Source organism: Polyodon spathula, chromosome 40 (assembly GCF_017654505.1).
Source record: "Polyodon spathula isolate WHYD16114869_AA chromosome 40, ASM1765450v1, whole genome shotgun sequence".
Lineage (NCBI taxonomy): Eukaryota > Metazoa > Chordata > Actinopteri > Acipenseriformes > Polyodontidae > Polyodon > Polyodon spathula.
The window spans coordinates 3888861-3897209 of NC_054573.1; the positions used below are offsets into that span (position 1 = coordinate 3888861).

General features: G+C 44.8%; 1 protein-coding gene across 1 annotated transcript in view; it reads right to left on the reverse strand.

The window, feature by feature from the left end:
• The window catches only part of LOC121304860 (vasodilator-stimulated phosphoprotein-like), a 35341-nt gene that overhangs the window by 26067 nt on the left and 925 nt on the right, over positions 1-8349 (reverse strand). The gene's annotated exons all lie outside the window — the stretch shown is intronic.

Sequence of the window (8349 nt, forward strand, 5' to 3'; positions counted from 1 at the left end):
TGCCTTAAATGCACTTATCTGCTCCCTACTTTTTATAATTGTATTAGGACTGAAGTCATTGTATTTTGTATCTTGCTCTTAATTCTACTGTAATTCTTGATATGCATTTTTTTGTATACAACTGCAAGTCGCCCTGGGTAACGGCATCTGCTAAGAAATAAATAACGCTGAGCATGGGAGCGACAGCATGCTGGGTCTCATATTCCAACTGTACACAATTAAAGGTGTGGTCACCAATTCCACACACAACACTTGCTAAATATTTCAAATATAAACTAGAAGAGCTCATTGCAGTCATTCGCTGCATAGATTAACCATTCAGCAGAACAAAGGCAACAAACCTGGACGAAATCAAGTGTCTCTCGCTTTCACAACAGCCCTTTAAATGTAATGCAAACAAATCAATAACCATGTCAATAGAAGACAAGTAACGCTTCTGACGCATTTTCAGCCTCTCCTTGAGCAGCATGTCGTATCAAAACCATTAAAACAAATTAATATTGAATGTACTGGAGCTCTCTTCCGTCGTGCTTTGTGTGCCGTCCTGTCGTTGACTCACTCTATAGTCACACATAGGATTCTACCGAGTGGACGTCCCCTTTCTATATTATGTAGCCGTTGCTTTGTTATAGTCACCCTTTGTTGGTTTAAAGGCTCAGGCACACACAAATATTTTGTTACTGATTTTCCTTTTGTTATTGTTGCATCCGGGCACTTTGCATTCCGATATAGTTCACCCTGCCGGCGGTCCCTGTCGCGGGTGGAGGTCAACAACATGACGTAACAGCGGCGCCAGAAAGGATCCAATGTGGCAGCGGCCTGCATCTCCAGCTGACCAAAAAATTGAAATACTGGCCAAACGCTTGACTTTTTAACAAAACTGGCACAGCAAGACCCATTTGTTATGTATACAGAGCGTTTAGAGAGCCGTGTTATTTTGAGTACAGTTCCCCTTTGAGATTGCTCATTTACTGGTACTCCTGGTGGGCGCTTGTGGAAGCACAGACGCTTGATGAAAAGGTTGAACGCCACTGAGCTAGTTTGCTGTCAGCAAAACAAAGCTCTTACTTCTACAAAAAGACTGATCCAGCCTGTGTTACATACATCTCTGACAGGAATACAGAACTGAAGAGCAGCTCGTGAACCAACAGTGAAAGCGCCCTTCAGAGAGACTTCTTAAAAACACAAAATACAAAAACCTTCTAAAATCAGGGTTGCCTCACCCTTCTAAAATAAATGATGAGACACGAACGGAACTTGTTATCAGCAGCTACACTTATAAATCACTCCAGGTGTCGATCTGCACTCAAAGTGTCAACCACAAAGCATTCGAAACGCTTAAAGCACAACAGGCCCTACACAAACAAATTCAGTAAGTTACCATCAGCTTTGTCTGTTTACTTACATGTAATCACTTGCAATGTGTTTAGGTGTTGAAGGCTCCCTCTGATCATGTTGAAAGTGTGCGAGAATGAAGACAGCTTGATGAGAGGGAGACAGGGACACTCGGAGCAGTCTACATACGTTCTGGTAACGTACTAGTGTTGGATGATTTCCACCCCTCGGTTATCTGCTAACAACGATGATAGTCTTTTTTTATCTCTGTATTTTTCCCCAGAATGGATCTGTTTTCCACATGTTCAATTTCATTAAGGCATTTCATTCTTACAAGAAACGTTCCTTATATAGAGGTAAGGCCACCCCTTCTAAAAAGTTCCCTACAGTAAAAGCACAGCAAAGTGTAATAAAGCACAGTGAACGCGTGGGAAAGCACAGGTACTGTAAAGCACAGTAAAAGAAACATGGCAAACCATGGTAGACTATTGTAAATGCATAGTATAACCATGGAAAAGCACTGTGCAAATGCTGTGCTAAACTTAAAACATACTCCTCAGTTTAGTGCCATTTGGCTGGTCTTGGGATTGGCCTCAATACAGTTTTCAAATTTATACAAGGAAGTAAGACCCAGGACTAGTGTGCAAGTGTGTGTGCAGGCTGGAGCGTGCGTGTCTCAGTGTGTGTGCAGGCTGGAGCGTGCGTGTCTCAGTGTGTGTGCAGACTGGAGCGTGCGTGTCTCAGTGTGTGTGCAGACTGGAGCGTGCGTGTCTCAGTGTGTGTGCAGACTGGAGCGTGCGTGTCTCAGTGTGTGTGCAGACTGGAGCGTGCGTGTCTCAGTGTGTGTGCAGACTGGAGCGTGCGTGTCTCAGTGTGTGTGCAGACTGGAGCGTGCGTGTCTCAGTGTGTGTGCAGACTGGAGCGTACGTGTCTCAGTGTGTGTGCAGGCTGGAGTGTGCGTGTCTCAGTGTGTGTGCAGGCTAGAGCGTGCGTGTCTCAGCGTGCAGGTTGGAGTGTGTGTGACTCGGTGTGTGTGTGAGTGTGCAGCTTGGAACGTGCGTGTCTCTGTGTGTGCAGGTTGGAGTGCACGTGTCTCGGGGGTGTGTGTGTGTGTGTGTGCGCGCGCGCAGGTTGGAGCGTGCATGTCTCAGTGTGTGTGTGCAGGTTGCAGTCCAACCTCACGCGCGCACATGAGGTCAAAACCTGTGTGTGTGTGTGTGTGTGTGTGTGTGTGTGTGTGTGTGTGTGTGTGTGTGCGCGCGCAGTTTGGAGCGTGCATGTCTCAGTGTGTGTGTGCAGGTTGCAGTGTTAGTGTCTCGGTGTGTGTGTGTGCGCAGGTTGGAGCGTGCATGTCTCAGTGTGTCTGTGTGTGCAGGTTGCAGTGTTAGTGTCTCTATGAGTGTGTGCAGGTTGGAGTGTGCGTGCCTCACTGTGTGTCTGCGCAGGTTGGAGGGTGGTGTCTCTGTGTGTGTGTGAGCGAGAGGGAGTGAGATTCAGTTGGCTGAACCTAACTCTGTGCTGGATGGTGTTGACACGTTACACCACCATACAGAACAAATGCAGATGTGCCTGCCTATGGGCTGCTATTAAAACGCGGTTCCTGTTCACACATGCACAGCACACAGATTAGCGACATTCAGAGCAGCAGGACCTGGAGCTTCTACAGCTAGCACAACCCAGCGTTCTCAATACCCCTGTCCACTTACAGGACCGGAATTAAATGGGAGTTTGCCAAGGCCCAGCACATGGACATAGTGTCATTTTATTGACATTTAAGTTTGTGCTACATATGGCAGAGCTTGGAGTTAGGATCCCCTCCCTAATTAAGACAAGTGTGGAATGTGGCGAGGTGGTAGTAATCCCTGGCCACATGCCTTTAAATTGGAGCTGGAAAGCCAGTCCTTTGTCTAAGCAAGCCAGGAGATGAATGTGTGGAGAGCCCTGGCGGCTAAGCGTATGCACGCGTGTGCGTGTGAACCAGGGGGAGCGACAGGTTACCACTGTGTGTACACCAGGAACCAGGATAACCTGTTAGTTTAGGAGATTCTAATCCCACTCAGTTGTGTGCTGTAGTCCCTCTTCAGTTTATTAGTTGTGTTGTACTGTAGTTTTTTTTTTTTTTTGTTTGCAGGTTTTGCATTATTGTAAATACATGTAAATAAACCCTGCGTGTGAGTCGCGGGTCGATCACGACCTCCAGTCTCTCTCAGATCAGGCAGCGGATAGTCACACCCCTCACAGGAAGTCAATGGGGACAAGCTTCTGATAATATCACTTTGGTTACGCTGGATAATATCACTTGCATTTAATATTCATTTCCACCCTACTTAATATCACTGTGTGAAATGAAGATTAGAGATTAGAATGTTTGCATGTGTGCGACTGTGGCTAAAAGTGATGCATCACCCTGTAGAATTAACTAATTTAGCTTCATAAAGTCGAAAGAAACTTGCTAAATAATGTTATGCCAACATCCTGCTTTGAGGTTCCCCTTATACTTAAAAAGCTGACAACTTGAATAATATGGCATTTTGAAATACTGTACAGCTATTATGACTGCCGGTAGAACATCCTGCTTTGAGGTTCCCCTTATACTTAAAAAGCTGACAACTTGAATAATATGGCATTTTGAAATACTGTACAGCTATTATGACTGCCGGTAGACTATACTTACTGTCTCAATCCTAAAATTTTAGGTGATGCAAAACCTTTGGCCCCAGTTGTAAGTTTGTGTAAAGCACTGAGAAGGACATACAGAACACTGCAGTGTGTGTATTTACAGCTTGCATTATTACAATGGGCTGTACAGTAAGCTGGATACAAGAACTTTGAACACTACTGTAGTCAAAGCAGTATCTAGCGCTATGTTGAGTTCCACAGCAAAACAGGAAAGCATCCTCTCAATACTTGTGTGTTTTCACTGCTTTCTCGGCAGCCCATTCCACCCCCTCACCACTCTCTGTGTGAAGAAGAGTCTCCTTCAACAACATGACTAGGCAGCCCATTCCATCCCCTCCCCACTCTCTGTGTGAAGAAGAGTCTCCTTCAACAACATGACTAGGCAAGTCCCCGGGTACAAGGTAGGGGGGAGGGGTGCAGAGACCGGACCACTTCTTCTCAGAGGAAGTTTGTTGTACTGATCTTACGTTTTACTCGCTTCTCGAGGTAAGGTAGTTCATCCCCTCACCACTCTCTGTGTGAAGAAGAGTCTCCTTCAACAACATGACTAGGCAGCCCATTCCATCCCCTCCCCACTCTCTGTGTGAAGAAGAGTCTCCTTCAACAACATGACTAGGCAGCCCATTCCATCCCCTCCCCACTTGCTGTGTGAAGAAGTGTCTCCTTGCCCATGGCTCAATCTGATCTGCAGTTAGAGAGAGATCTGGACATGCCACTGCTCACACCAGCAGAAATATCCACCTGTCAGAGTTCAAAGGCGTGAGGAAGCAGGAGGGAGGGAGTCCTCCTCTACACTGGAGTGAGGGGGGGCAGCACATGAGTTAAGTCAACATTGCTTCCTTTCCATCTGCAGTCTGCAAACCAATCTGCAACCAGGCATCACACAACATAGGGGTGAGCATAAGACTCATACCGCAGTTCTCCCCATCCAGGTTTTACGACAAGCTTTATTAGCCACAGTGTGTATAGCTAACAGTGTGTATTTTTAGCTCACAGTAAAACCTGGAATGGGTGAAGCTGCTCTGTGATGGGAGTCTTCTATCCCTTCCTGTCGTATAATTGTCATTCCCCCGCTAGTAAACTGAATTCACTCAGTTACCCCACTCACACTCCCTGCTAATTTACCACTTCAAGTGTAACAAGTGAAGAAACAGCCGCTTTGGTTTGTGTGGATCGCAGTTCTCTGCAGAGTCTAACATCTCAAACCTGAGCAGCCGTTTCTTCACTCTGAATAGGAAATCAGCCCGATCGACACCAGCAACTAATTTCTGTGAATAGCTTGATCCCAAGAAGTTTGTGGAGATGCCCAGGCGTTCCACTGGGAGTGTACATGGGTATTACCACAACACTGTCCCGACGGGGCTAAAGACAACATCACAACACCAGCACAGTCATTCAGCCTTTACAGTAACTTCCCAAGCTGATATCAGAACTGGCCTATTTACTCGTGCAAACAGTGGCCTTTCTTAATAGTAGCGTTTAGTCAAATCCTGTTTTTCTGGATGAAATCAAGGTTGGGGTTGTGGAATTTGCTCTAGCCTAGAACAGTAGCAAATAGCTGAGCGTGTACAGAACTCGGCAGTTATCTGTTCCGGACAGAAATGTTTAAGCTGCAGAACTATTTCAGGAACGGAGCACGCCCTTATCTAGAAATTGTCTGTGGTGGTGTTGTCATATGGCGTTTCTGGAATGCAACACTGTGCTGTGTCTGGTCAGCGTGAGGAGGGAGAACCCCAGATACTGGACCGGAACAACTGAGGGGGTCGGTGGGTGTCAGGGCCGACGACACTGTTATTCACCTGGTCGCCATCAGAATGCATGACTAACCATTTTACTGCATCTACACGCCACAAGCCATAAACAGAAAGAACACAGCGTGTAGGGGGTTAAAGCTGCACGCAAGTTTGTCAGTATGTGCCCGTAATCACCTCACGTCAACCCTTTTCACACTGGGAACACTTCATTGGAAACCTCCACCTGCTCGGATCGTTTCTCTTTCACATTGGATGTGTGCCCAGTACACCTGGAAATGTACCGCGTTCACTTCCATCTTTTCAAGTGTACCGAGAACACTTCCCTTTCACATCACACAATTGTTTTCTGTATCTCATTGGGACAAATACGCATCTTAATGTATTCACGTCACAGAATTTTCAAATTAAAGTAAAACGATCATTTAAATGCAACCAGTGCATGAGAGAAGCGTGAATTAAATGAAACCCCGTATTATTATTATAGCCTACTTCGTGTTCAGACTATCTTCTGTGGGATCTGCTGTTTGCACAAACTCTCACCCGGAGTTTGTAGTCTCTCGACTACGAAAACAAATCGCAAGCTATCATTTGTTTACTATATAAGCCCGCCTAATATAACATATATGACACAGTCAAATATTCTTAATTCTCGATTGTTTTAAATGTGGCGGGTTTTTTAAATCTTTAAAAAAAGTTAACCATCCGATATCACAGTTAGCTAAAGCGTAAGTACACTATTTCTACAGCTGCAGAAAGCAACGGGATGCTTTTCTTCGTCTCCATGATGTGACATCTTCAATTTCAAGGTGTCCTACAATGATGACAATAGTACCGCTGTTTAAACGATTCTTCTGGTTTTAGTTCCAGCTGAGTTGCATCAGTTACTGAACGCAATATAACTGACACTTTGGTATATTTGACGTTCGCAACTGGACTGAGAACATTTTTCTTTCACACTGAAGCAAAAATAAGCGAACTGCCTCCAGAACAGATGCAACCGGGCCGACACCACCTCTTTCATGTGGTCCTGGGACGGTTCGTTCCCGGGTACGTTTGGCGCTTTCACACTTAAAGGCAAAAGTTCCACACTTAAACTAACCGTACCGGGAAACGGAATATCAGCCAAGCGTGAATGGGGCAGATACAGACGGTAATTTCGACACAATACAAAGTTTGCATTTCTCCAGTGTCTCAAACTTGAGGGGAGACATGCCCAATGTCTCTCTCTCTCACACACACAGGGCTGCGTGTTGCAATGAACCTGGAAACCGATTAAAATAAATGCGTTTCCACCAGCCGACGCGCAGTCCTCGCCTCTTCAGGTTCTCGACTACGTCCATCCACACAGGGAAAGTGCGGGACCTGTATCCTAACCTCAGCCCTGCCGTGCGTCTGCTTGTCTTGTGTGAAAATGAAATTAGTCAAACAACTAGATTCACTGTCTACAATTTCTACTTGACTGGACTTGGGCGATTTTTTTTTTGTAAATGCAATATATTAATTGTCGTTGTTGCCCTGTTTGAAAGTCGTGGTGTGTCAGCACAGTGTTACTGGTAATAGGAGCCCCGGAATCAGGCTTTGCATGGGCCACCGCGGGACAAACGCCGCCACTGCATGGAGGTCCCTCCCAGTCCTGGTCTTTGTTCCAAAATATTTAACCTCCATGCAGATAGACCCTGAAATAGTTAATGATCCCATTTTACTGTGACGTGGAGGTCGTGCTAATATTTATGTAACCTGCCCCATTCCAAACTGTATTTATCTTTGTCCCAGTCTGGAGCTCCAATTCAGTGAAGCCGTCCCGTTTGTCGTTACACGGGTAATGTTACCCCGTCAAGCCGAGCCGTTCAGCAGCGATACACGGTTTCAAACACAACCTGGTAGGGTCTGCTCTAACATCGATACACAGAAGACATTTTTTTTTGTCAATATATCTCGGGCTCGCCCTGCCTTCAGCACACTTGAACCTCAGCACAGCCGGCGGCTACTCAAGTTTTACATTGAAACCAAAAACATTTCAGTAAATCATGCACAGCCGAGCGCAGACTAGTTTGAGATCTGTCGTGACGTTGTTGTGTGTGTGTATATTATTATTATTATTATTATTATTATTATTATTATTATTATTATTATTAAGTCAATGGGACATCACTTGTGCGCTTTTAAAAAAACATTCCAAAGAAATTAACTCGGCTGATCACGATATCAAATAAATACAGACTATCCAGGGGTCAAACAGTACCACTTTCATACAGATCGTTACATTTTATTAATATGATTTTGACAGACAAAACAGATTATTAATATAATCACCCGTTTCACCCTCTCTAACACGAAGGTAAATACAATAGAAATATTGATACGGGTTGAGTTTTCTATCGCGTCTCGTCACGCGGATCCGAAAATATTTTGCAACTATTGTAGAAAATCATCTACAGCTATTAAAAGCTAAAGATAGCAACTGTTAGGTGTTTTTAAAGTTAATATACACACACAAAATTAAATATGTTGTCAAAGCTGTGAAGATGTATTGCATTGCAAATGATTTTTTTCTACAGCGGTTTAGAAATGAGACAATTCA